This window comes from Mus pahari, chromosome 15, assembly GCF_900095145.1.
Source record: "Mus pahari chromosome 15, PAHARI_EIJ_v1.1, whole genome shotgun sequence".
Classification (NCBI taxonomy): Eukaryota; Metazoa; Chordata; class Mammalia; order Rodentia; family Muridae; genus Mus; species Mus pahari.
The window spans coordinates 73,418,627-73,429,127 of NC_034604.1; the positions used below are offsets into that span (position 1 = coordinate 73,418,627).

Sequence of the window (10,501 nt, forward strand, 5' to 3'; positions counted from 1 at the left end):
TACCCTGAGAGTATAAAAGCCATCAGATGCGGGCTGGAGATTCCCACACGTGGGCTTTGTCGGTAGCAATGACCTTACCACATGGGAGCCCCAGTTTAGTGTGGGATCAGCACATTTAGGCCCTGTTAGTGCAGCAGGTGTTAGTGCAGCATACACACATACTATAACAATCTTCTTCTGAAAAGCCACATGTAGCAGGCCATCCCCACAAAGGGGACAAACAGAGGGACAGAATTGTATTATACTCTCATCTTAAGTTTGACTTCCTTTGTAGTTCCAAGGACAGCACAGTCCACTGTAAATAATGTGGAAAACATAGTACAGATTTAAAGAGAATTCTGTACCTGCCACAGCTCAGGTATGAGCCTGACTGTCCCCTCTGTGGTAGCATTACCTCACCTTCCAGTCTCCAGCCACAGTTAAGGATGAGTTTGGGGGACATTTATGACTTCATAGGAGGAAAATGTGGGTTCTGTATCTCAGGCCAGAGAGTGGGGAGGGATAAGGTCAGGTAGGTGCCACCTGAGTGCTGATTGATGGGCTCGGAGAGGCGGGGCTGAGTGGGCCGAGGATTGGACACCAGGCCCAGAGAGAAATGATGGCAGAGCCCCCCACCCCCCGCAGTGGGGTCATTGGAACAGGGAAGATGCAGGACCCCTGTGTGAAAGAAAGCAGGAACGGCAGAGACAAGCCAGAGGCTGGTGTCGGCACTGCCCACCGCTTCCAGGTTGCAGACGACAGAGAATTTCGCAAACTGCAGGTCGCAACCCATTAGCTGGTTGTGAAATCAAATTAATGAGTTGTAGCTAGAAGTTTAAAGTCACGGGGTGGGATGGAACAGAACCATCTCTTTCTGTCATAACAGGACTACCGATTTCCATCAGGAATCGCTCATCAGAGGGTGTTGTTTACGGAGTTTGTTTCACTTCTGCATGTATGTGCTGGTCCGGCTGGACTTGGCTAGAAAAGGACTGGAAAGCCACAGTGTAGGGGAAGGAGGGACGCAAAGGTGTGTGTGTGGGGGCGGGGGGCAGAAGCTGGCATTATCTGGGGTGAAAAGATGAGAGGGGGGAGGGGGAGGCAGAGAGTATGGCTGGACTATGGCAGCCCCCAGGGTCTTGCCAATCCTGGTGGTGGAGATGGTAGTCAAATGTCACTGCTGTCCTTCCATAGCTCTTGGCGCAGTGTCCTTTGAATTCCAGATGACAGTGTCAAAAAAACAACACAATAAGTCTCAAAAAAAAAAAAAAAGTCAGGCAGGTTAGAGAGGCAAGAAGATGAGGCCAGCCTGCCGCTAGGCTCTTAACTTCCTCCCATGTCCGCTTAGCTGGTGTACCTATGAGATGCTGTGCTGACAGTGTGGGTGAAGCCAGTGAGTCGCCTTGATGAGATCTGAGAAGATTTCCTCTTCCTTCTGTCTCCAGTGGATAAGCCACTGCAAACTCAGAAACAGACGGAATGCTTCTGCATCTGCCCTGGGCCGGCGGAGCAGCCACTGTTCAGGGCTCAGGTCGGCTCTTATGTAACGTGAGCATGAGGACACTCTCCCACTCCACATGGTGGGACAGTCTGTTTTCAGAGAGAAGAGACAAGTAAATGGGAGTCACAGAAACTTGTTTCCAGAATATTCTCAGGGTAAAGCAGAGGCACATGGCAGGGACATTACTGTAGGCCTGAGTTTCCTGGGGCTGAGTAAAAGCTGTGTCTTTGTATGTGCAAAGATTTTGTAAATACAGCTGGTTGGATGGATATATACTTTTTTTCTGAAGTAATCATCTATTTTTAAGGAAAGGGCTGAATTTCCACAAACGTTCTCAGGTAGATTAAAATAAAACCCAGGGGGCTTGCTTTGAGACTTCTTTTTTCCCTCTATGATGAAAAACATCTCTGACAGACAGTTCCTGGAAGGAGGCGGGAGAGGGGTGTGGCATTAGGGACCCTCCTAAGAGATGGTGCAGCATGGCGGGGCTCACTGCTGGGGGTAGAGCGGATGGTATGAATGCAAGCATGGCTGTGGGTTACAACAGATGTCAGGGCACAGTGAGGGACACTGGCTGGCCAGGATGTTTGACATTGAGATCTTCTCCAGGTCTCTGTATGAGTCTCTGAACTCCCACCCTGCTGATTTCCAGCTCCTGGAGTGACGACAGAGACCGCAAGGAACGTGTTTTCCAGGCCTGATTATTTGGCTTGATGGGAGGGACCCTCACCTACCTTCCAGATTGCTCTCTTCAGGCTCATCCTGTTTCATTGCTCATACACTGTCTCCTTTGTGTTACTTTGAAGTAAACCCTACACACATTTTATTCACAAATGTGACAAATACGGTGGCATCTGTCTCTGAAAAAAAAATGAGCAAACAAGAAAATTCTATCTCCGTGTGCAAATCTAATAGTGATTTATTGTATGTGGGTGTTCATGTGTGTATACATGTATGTGAGTGTGTCTGTCTCTGTGTCTGTCTGTGTGTCTGTCTCTGTGTGTCTGTATCTGTGTGTGTCTATGTGTATGCGGGGGGGGGGGTAAGAGGAAAACATCAGGTATCTTTTTCAACTATTCTTCACCTTAGTTTTTAAATGAAATATGCTTTATTACGTTAAATCATTAACATATGCAAAGATGTAAGCAACATTTTCTTCCAGATGTTTTGATCACTTACAGTAAGCATAGAACCATAGTGCCCAGATGGATACTTTCAGTGCTTGGTAGGTTGGGTGCGTTGCTCTCTCTCTTGTATTCATAATTTGTGAATTTTAAAGACCGACTTCAAGAGTCACACCAAGCTTAGGCAGAGAGGCTCCATTAAGTCTCCACTGTACAGCGGGCGGACCAGCTACTAAGCAAAGTACCTTGTCTGCACGGACTCAAATCCTCGGAGTCTGACGAGTCTACAGGAAGGAACCAGTCAACTGGGTGATGCAAACGTCAGATGCACTAGAAGACTAGAGGGAGATGTTAGTCTTTGTAAACAGCAGCTTGTTGTGAAGTTACCTCAGGTGCATCTTTTAAACCAGTGCTCGAAAAAGAAAGAAAAAGACCCAAGTCTTTCCTAACCACTTAAATGGCACATCTTAATTAACTGCAAAATGTTTTCCAAATCTTTGAGAATATAAGTTCAGAGCTTAGTGAACCCTGGCCAAAAAAACCCCAAAAAACCAAAACCAAAACAAAACAAAAAAAACTAAGCTGTCACCATTTTGATAAACAAACAAACAAACAAACGAACAAACAAAATCATCCCAACAGGCGTAACGTCCCATGTGGTAGGAAGAAGGGCCTTTAGTGCTAATCAGGAAGTCAGGGTTAGGCATTGTGTCCTGTTTCAGCCAAGCGCTCCTGAACCAGGCCTGGGGGCATAACGATACCTCAGCTTAGTTTCTCTCTAGTGTTGCTCCCTTCAGAGGTGGGTCCAATCTTTCCCCCCAAGTCTTCAATGGTGGTCGGCAGATGTGCACATCTGTTTTGAGATGTTTGGCTGATTCCAACTCCCTGGGTGCAGTCTAAGATGGAGACAGTCACCTAGCGGCTGGCTGTGTTGGGAAGACCCATGCTAGAGGAAGGTGAGGAGCCACGTTTTGTGGTGTTAAGGGCAATAGTGGCTGAGATGGTAACAGGCGGATTCACAGTCAAGTTCAGCTTTCAAGATAGCTCCACAGGTGGCTGGCATACAGAGCACAGGGGAGCTGCAACAAGGCCCAGTCCAAGGCTGGAGCTGGTGGCCCTGTGGCCCTGCAACTGTCTTCCACCTTATCTTTTCAAGATAGGGTCTCATTGATGCTGGAGATGGCTGATTGAGCTGGAGGCACTGGGCTGTAAGCCCTGGGGGTCCTACTGTAACCCACTCCCTCTCAGTTCTGGGATGGCAGGTATACACTGCCACACCTTGGCTTTGTGAGGGGTGATGGGGCCTGAACTTACAGTCTTATGTTTGAGTAAGCACTTTACTGATGGAGCCATGTCCCCAGCCCTAACAGTGATTTCCTGACCTGGAGTCTCATCTCTCATTCTTGGAGCACAGCCCGGGTGGGTTACCACAGCAGCAGGGGAGCAGAACTCAGGGCTGAGCCCTGAACCGAAAGAGACAGGGCAGTGACTTAAATTCAACTGAGGAACTTCCTTCCAGCGATGGCTCACTTTAGGTCAACATGTCACAGGCTGTATCCCTGGGAGGGTGGAGCCTCGCTTAAGATGTTGCTGTAAGACTGTGCTCTAGGCAAGCGCATAGGGTAGCAACTCTCAGCCTTCCTAATGTCTCAACCCTTTGACACGGTTCCTCATGTTGTGGTGACCCCCGAGCCATTAAAATGTTTTCATTGCTACTTCAAAACTGTAATTCTGCTACTGTTATAAATCATAATGTAAATATCTGTGCATTTCTGATGGTCTCAGGTGACACCCCCCACCCCGTGAAAATCTTTTAACTCCCAAAGGGGTTGTGAACCACAGGCTGAAAGCCACTGCTATAGAGCATTTTCCTAATTCATAATTATGGGGGAGGGTCCAGGTCATTGTAGGGAGGCCTGCCCCTGGGCTGGTGGTCCTGGCTTCTATAAGAAAGAAAGCTAAGCAAGCCATGAAGACCAAACCAGTAAGCAACCTCATGATCTTGTTATCAGCTCCTGTCTCCAGGTTCCTGCCCTTTTGAATTCCAACCTCAACTTCCTTCGATGAACAGTGTTGTGGAAGTGTAAGCCAAATTATCCCTTTCCTCTCCGAGTTGCGTTGGTCATGGTGTTTTATCACAGCAATGACAACCTTAACTAAGACACTTGCCATCAGTTGAAGCAGTTCTAAGCATAAGGAGACTATGTGGTGAGTTAAGACATGTTGTTCTTGAAATTGCGAGTGTGGGCCGTCAGCATGCCTTTGGGAGATGGGGTAGAACAGCTGCTGTGTGGCCTGAGCATAGTCGCCTGGTGCCTTCTCAGTGGGTCTAGATCCCAAAGCTCCGTCTTCCATTTGCCTGCCTCCTCCAATGGGCCTCTTCCCATGCTTCCTCCACAGGTCCAAGCGCCTTGGCTCACAGTCATGCCTGGTGGGACACGGTTTCCAATCTCCTCATCATTGTGGCACAGCTTCTGGGAGGGTAATGGTCACCAGTAAGTCCTGGTTGTCACGTTTCTGTGAATCTGTCCGCCAAACACTGCTTTCACTGCATGATCACATTTCAGAGACAAACACTAGTGGGCAAACAGTAAGCATTGAGACACCACCGTGAGTCCCCACAGCTTGGCAAATGATGGTATTTCCTGCTCTTTTGGACACAAAAGCATGGACCAGCTGGAGATCCTGGTGTGAGAATTTTTTGCTCCACAGACTAATTCCCAAGCTGTAATATCTTGCTGCAGTATTCAGCCATTCCACACAGGCAAGGCACCAGTTCCCCCCACTTTCTCCTTCATATATAAACCAATGACAATGATGGCTGTATCTGTGGGGTCACCAGAAAAGAACAGTGCTTCCATGGCGCACAAAGCTCTCAGAATCTCACCACATTCAGGCCTGAAACTGCCAGAAGCAGGGTATCAGAGCTGCCATCTTAGGCCATGACGTCCACTCGCCACAGTGAACTGGGAACAGGGGTGAGCTGTGTCTGGGTCTGCAGGTTTGGGCAAGGTGAGAGGCCAAGATGAGCTCCCAACACAGGCTGTGTTCTACTTCTGCTGCCCTGCTTGGCAGGTGGGGAGGCTGCCTGCCTGTCTCTGGCCTCGAAGGCAGACAGTCAACTGTGATGGGGTGGGCCCTTCCCCCTCCCAGCCTCACTGTGGCAGAGAGAGAGGAGAGAGGTGTTTTCGACTCCTTTGGTGGAATCACTCCTCGAATCTCATCTTAAAATAGATCCTTAATTTCACAGATAATTAGGAACGTCTGTGGAGCTCCATCAACCCCCGCCCAGCGCCTTACACCCAGGAGCAGTAGGCTTTCTGGTAATCTCCGCCCAGTGTCATAGGCACAGCCTGATGTCTCCCATGGGCAGAAGCACAGAGCTCCTGGGCCCTGTTGAGCCAAGTACTGTGGTGCAGCAAAGGGGAGCTGGCCTTGCTCCGCGCTCTGCCTCCTCCAGCATCCCAACCTTCACTGTGATGCTTCAGGCTGGCGTACAGCTGGCCGCATTTTCTAAGCATCCCCCAACAGTGGGTGCTGTCTCCTGTCCCTTTCTATCCAAGTCTTTAAGCTGTCTACATGTATGAGGGTATGCTGGGGGAGGGGGTTAGGAAGCATCTAAGAGTATAGATCATAGCTCAGCAGTGGGTTTAGAAACTGAGCTCAGCAGGCTGTGGGAGGTATGGACACAGTAGTGTACGGTCAAGGTATGATGAAGTCAGTGAGAGATGGGGGCAGAGCTGGGTGGGATCAGGTATGCTCACAGGGAGGCAGGATCATTTTAATATAGCTGCAATGATCAGACAGATCACCAATAGGTGTCTGTGGAGGGGACAACCTTGGTGGATGGAATGGGTGTTGAAATAGGCTGGAGGTCACGCTACCCTATCAGATGTCACGGGATGAACTGGAATGGCGGCTCTTGGGGATGGGCATGGCCGTGGTAGAAAGAGAGACCAACTTACAGCGCTGTTCCTGTTAACTAGATGCCTCTGACCTTGTGCAGAATCCTGTTCCTTTCAGACCGCGCAGACCTCTGTCTCTCTCATGGTTCTTGTTCATTTTGTGTTGCTATAATTAAATGTTTTGGACATGATAGACGTGTTTAGCCTTTTGTTTGGGAGATCCAAGTGTGGCAGAAGTTGGGTTCCTGGGAAGACGTTGTGTTGGTGCTATGGGAGAGAGGGGAGGGAGCATGTGAGACGAAGAGATATCACATGGCAAAGGGGTGGTATCCAGGGAGCAGGGAGGGGCTGGACTCACTCACAGCAAAGCATTCTTGTGAGGCTTCACTCACTTCATAGCTTAAGCCTTCTCTGTGGTCTTGAGTCCAAGGACTCATACTTAAGGCTCCAAGACTGGTCATGGCTACTCCCCTGTGTTGGTGCTCACAGAACCATAGAACGTGATGTGACCTGGGAGAGCACTGGGGCCAGAAGACAAGGACAATGGGACTAGACCCGGGCTGCACGTGTTTGCCATGGCGTGGAGACAGCTAAAAGGCATGTCTGTTTATTTAGGGTAAAGACTTATTTTATCCAGCTTGTTGTCTGTTCTTACTTCCCACGTGGGGTTGTCCCAGCAGTCTCCTTGGCTGGGAGACATGGAGGGCATAGAGCACACCAGCCCCAGTATGGCTCCGTGGTATCTTTGAGGGAAGGTGGGCTCAGAGCGATGTGTACAGCTCACTCCACATCACATTTAGGTTGTCACTGCTTCCTGATAGGTCCAGGTTAAGTCTTCTTCCCAGTTCTTTGTGAAAATGTCGGCAAGACCTCCTAGACTGCCAGGGGCCTCCTGTCAGATCCAGTTTATGTTCCAGAGCATAGCTGCCTGTGTCCTTAAGCCACACTACACACTCCCTTGACACACAGTCAGCATCTCCCTCCATGCCTAGCACCTTGGGCAGCCTATGTGTTTACAGACCAGATAATCCATTTCCTCAGTTCCCTTGAGAAGGAAAAAAATGGTGGAACCCAATAAAAACTTGAGGCGAAAGAGTAGAAAGTTGGGTGGAACACTATGAACGCTCGAGAGACACATCTAGGGTGTAAAGTCTGGCAGAGAACTAAACCCTTCCAATGGCAAACTCTGTGGGAAGGGACATAAGGATTCCCAGAGGTCAGCTGTGGGCAACAAACCCCGCGGAGCCCACAGCCTGGCCTTTGAGGACAGCAGCAAGATTCACCTCTCAGGCCAATGGGAACCTAGTGACTAGGCCCCAGGAAGCTGCCTGCTCAGTAGTTAGCAGTTGCTGCAGAAATGCTGAGGTTCAGGTGGGAGGGGACTGGCGGGGTTGGCTGAGCATGAGAGGCATTTGTGGAGGAGAAGGGGTAAAGAAGTGTGTGTGCAAAGGGTAGAGGAGAAGGGGTAAAGAACAAGGAATCAAGGTGACGTCAAGGGAGCGCTGAAGCTGTTGTGGAGACGGCAGCACAAGGGGCAGTGGCCAGCCCCTCGCTGCCCATGAGAAAGTGTTCAAAGGCTACCACAGCAAATTAACAGCAAGACTGTGTGTCCCCTAAAGAAATGGGTGGAGTTTCCTCCAAAAAGAGGGACCCCTGATTAAGGAGAGGATCCTATGAGGATGACTTCGCTTGCAGGAGAAATACTGGAAGGGTCTATGTAGAGGGTCAGGGACTCAGAGCTAGCCTCTGAGGCTGCACAGCATGGTGCTGAGCAGGACCAGGCCTGGCTGTGGCTGTGGTGTTGGGTGAGGGTCCTCGCAGCATCTGGGGATGGGTCTCATCTTTGTCCACTACAGCTTCCAGCTCCACCTCTGCTTTTACCGTTGATGTCTGAGTGGCAGGTGTCAGCACCAGGAACTCCCACCCTAACCTCCCCTACATTGCTCACATCAGAAAGGGTAGAGGGCGGTCCCAGAGCTCAGAGCCCAGAGTGCTACAAGAAAATCTGGCCCAGTGAGGGACATGGAGCCAAGGGCAAAGCTCTTCTTCACCGAGAGAGTAGCTCTCAGACTTACCTATGAACAAAAGAAGTGACAGAGGATAGGTGTCCCAGAAGATGACTCCCAGTGTCTCTCCTGCAAGTTGACAGTGCCATGTCTCCCTCCAGGAAGTGGGGTTTGGGGAAATGCTGGTATGGCACCTCGAATCGTTGCTCCTTTGGTCAGAACTGCAGAAGCCCAGCAAGATGCCAAGGTCTGAAGCCAGCAGCATGGTGTGGCATGGTGGTTGCTAGCACCAGGAGAGGGAGGCTGGGAGCAAGCTGGGTGATGACTTAGGAGCACCCAGAGTTTGAGCTGCCCACCAAGCCATGCTGGCTTCCTTGCCCACAGACGGAGGTGAGGCTGCTGGCTGTGTCCGGTGCCGTGTCTGGTGATCAGTTTGAGGCAAAGCAGTGGCAACAGCTCACTTGTATGGGTGGGAGGGTTCCCCTGCCTGCTTGCAGAGCTATGCCCAGACACCCAGGTGTGACCACATGCTCAGCGAAGACGCCTAGTAACCGAGAAGCATGCTTTTGCGTGACTGCTTTTGTCTACTCGTAGTGACAGGAGACATAACCATTATAAAAGAAAGGTCTCTTCCAACAAAAATGTAAAACAAAACAAAAAAATGGTTTTTACACAACTGTGAGTTGATCAGAAAACATGCTAAAACTGAACAGCACGCCTTTGGGATGCCATTGGAATCAAGGTCATGGTTTATTTCTTAATGTACTTCTGGATTCTCAAATACTTTTAGTCAACATTTTAGGAAGAGCTAAGGCACGGACACATCTTTATTCCACGTACGAGACAGTCTCTACACTTGTGTGAACAGTCTCTACACTGGTGAGAACAGTCTCTACACTTGTGTGAACAGTCTCTACACTTGTGTGAACAGTCTCTACACTTTTGTGTGAACAGTCTCTACACTTGTGTGAAGCCTCTTTACCTTTGGCATGAAGGCCTGGGATCTTGCTGGGTTTAGAAGATGCTGGATGCGAGCAGCCCTGAACTTTTCCATGGCCAAGAGCAAAGAGAAAGTGATGCCTCTGTCTGGCAAGACAGTGGCCATTCAGGCTCCTCAGCTAAGGGCAGGTTTAGCCCAGGAAGCACACATAGTGTAGCAGGAAACTTTAGCATCTAAAGTCCCTACCCATCATGTCTGGGGCCACACCACTGGCTCATGCTAAAACAGGCCTGTAGGAGGTGCACCTGGGGTTACCCACCCACTTCCTATACTTTCAGCTTCCAGGAGGTCATTTTTAACTACCCTGACTCCTGGACCCACAAACAGCCACTTCTGTCACTAACTGTGTTCCTAGTTGCTTCTCTGCAGAGTCTCCGTCTCCTCAGTCACTTCTCTCCAGCCCTCTCTTTTGCATGGTTCTGGATTGAAGGGGACAGCCCTTCTGCTGGTTGATCCAGGAGTAACTCATGGTGTGAAACCTATTCAGTGACCATGTCTCCTACCAGGAGCTGAACAGTCCTAGCATGGTGGGAGAGAGCAAGAACTTCTAATCTGGACTTCTTCATCCTGCCTGCACAGACCTCCTGTGAGATGACTAAACAAATCCTTAAATGGGATGTGTGTGTGGGGGGGTGAGTTTCACTGGGAGACACTTTATTGACAGGCAGCTATTGAGGTCCTAAAATCTTTGAGGGGCCCACCATAGCTCTAGCCTTTGGCCTCCTGTCAGCCACAAGCCCCTCCTAAGCTGTAGACTAAGCAGGGCAGTAAGCTGGCTTTCTTTTCCTTTTGTCAACAAAGCCAATAAAAGGATGGAGGAGAGAAGGAGGAGGAGAAGGAGGAGGAGGAGGAGGAAGAGGAGAAAGAAGAGAAGGAAGAGGAGGAGGAAGGGGAGGAGGAGGAGGAAGAGGAGAAAGAAGAGAAGGAAGAGGAAGAGGAGGAGGAGAAAGAAGAGAAGGAATAGGAGGAGGAAGAAGAGAAAGAAG

General features: G+C 49.8%; 1 long non-coding RNA gene across 1 annotated transcript in view; it reads right to left on the reverse strand.

Annotated features, from left to right (window-relative positions):
• Window positions 1-225: 225 nt before the first annotated feature.
• LOC110332864 overlaps window positions 226-10,501 on the reverse strand; it is a 35,144-nt gene continuing 24,868 nt past the window's right edge. The window contains exons 3-4 of the long non-coding RNA XR_002381047.1: window positions 2,215-2,340; window positions 226-1,569 (exon numbers count right to left, since the gene is read on the reverse strand). This is a non-coding gene — a long non-coding RNA (uncharacterized LOC110332864). The remainder of the gene's footprint in view (window positions 1,570-2,214; window positions 2,341-10,501) is intronic.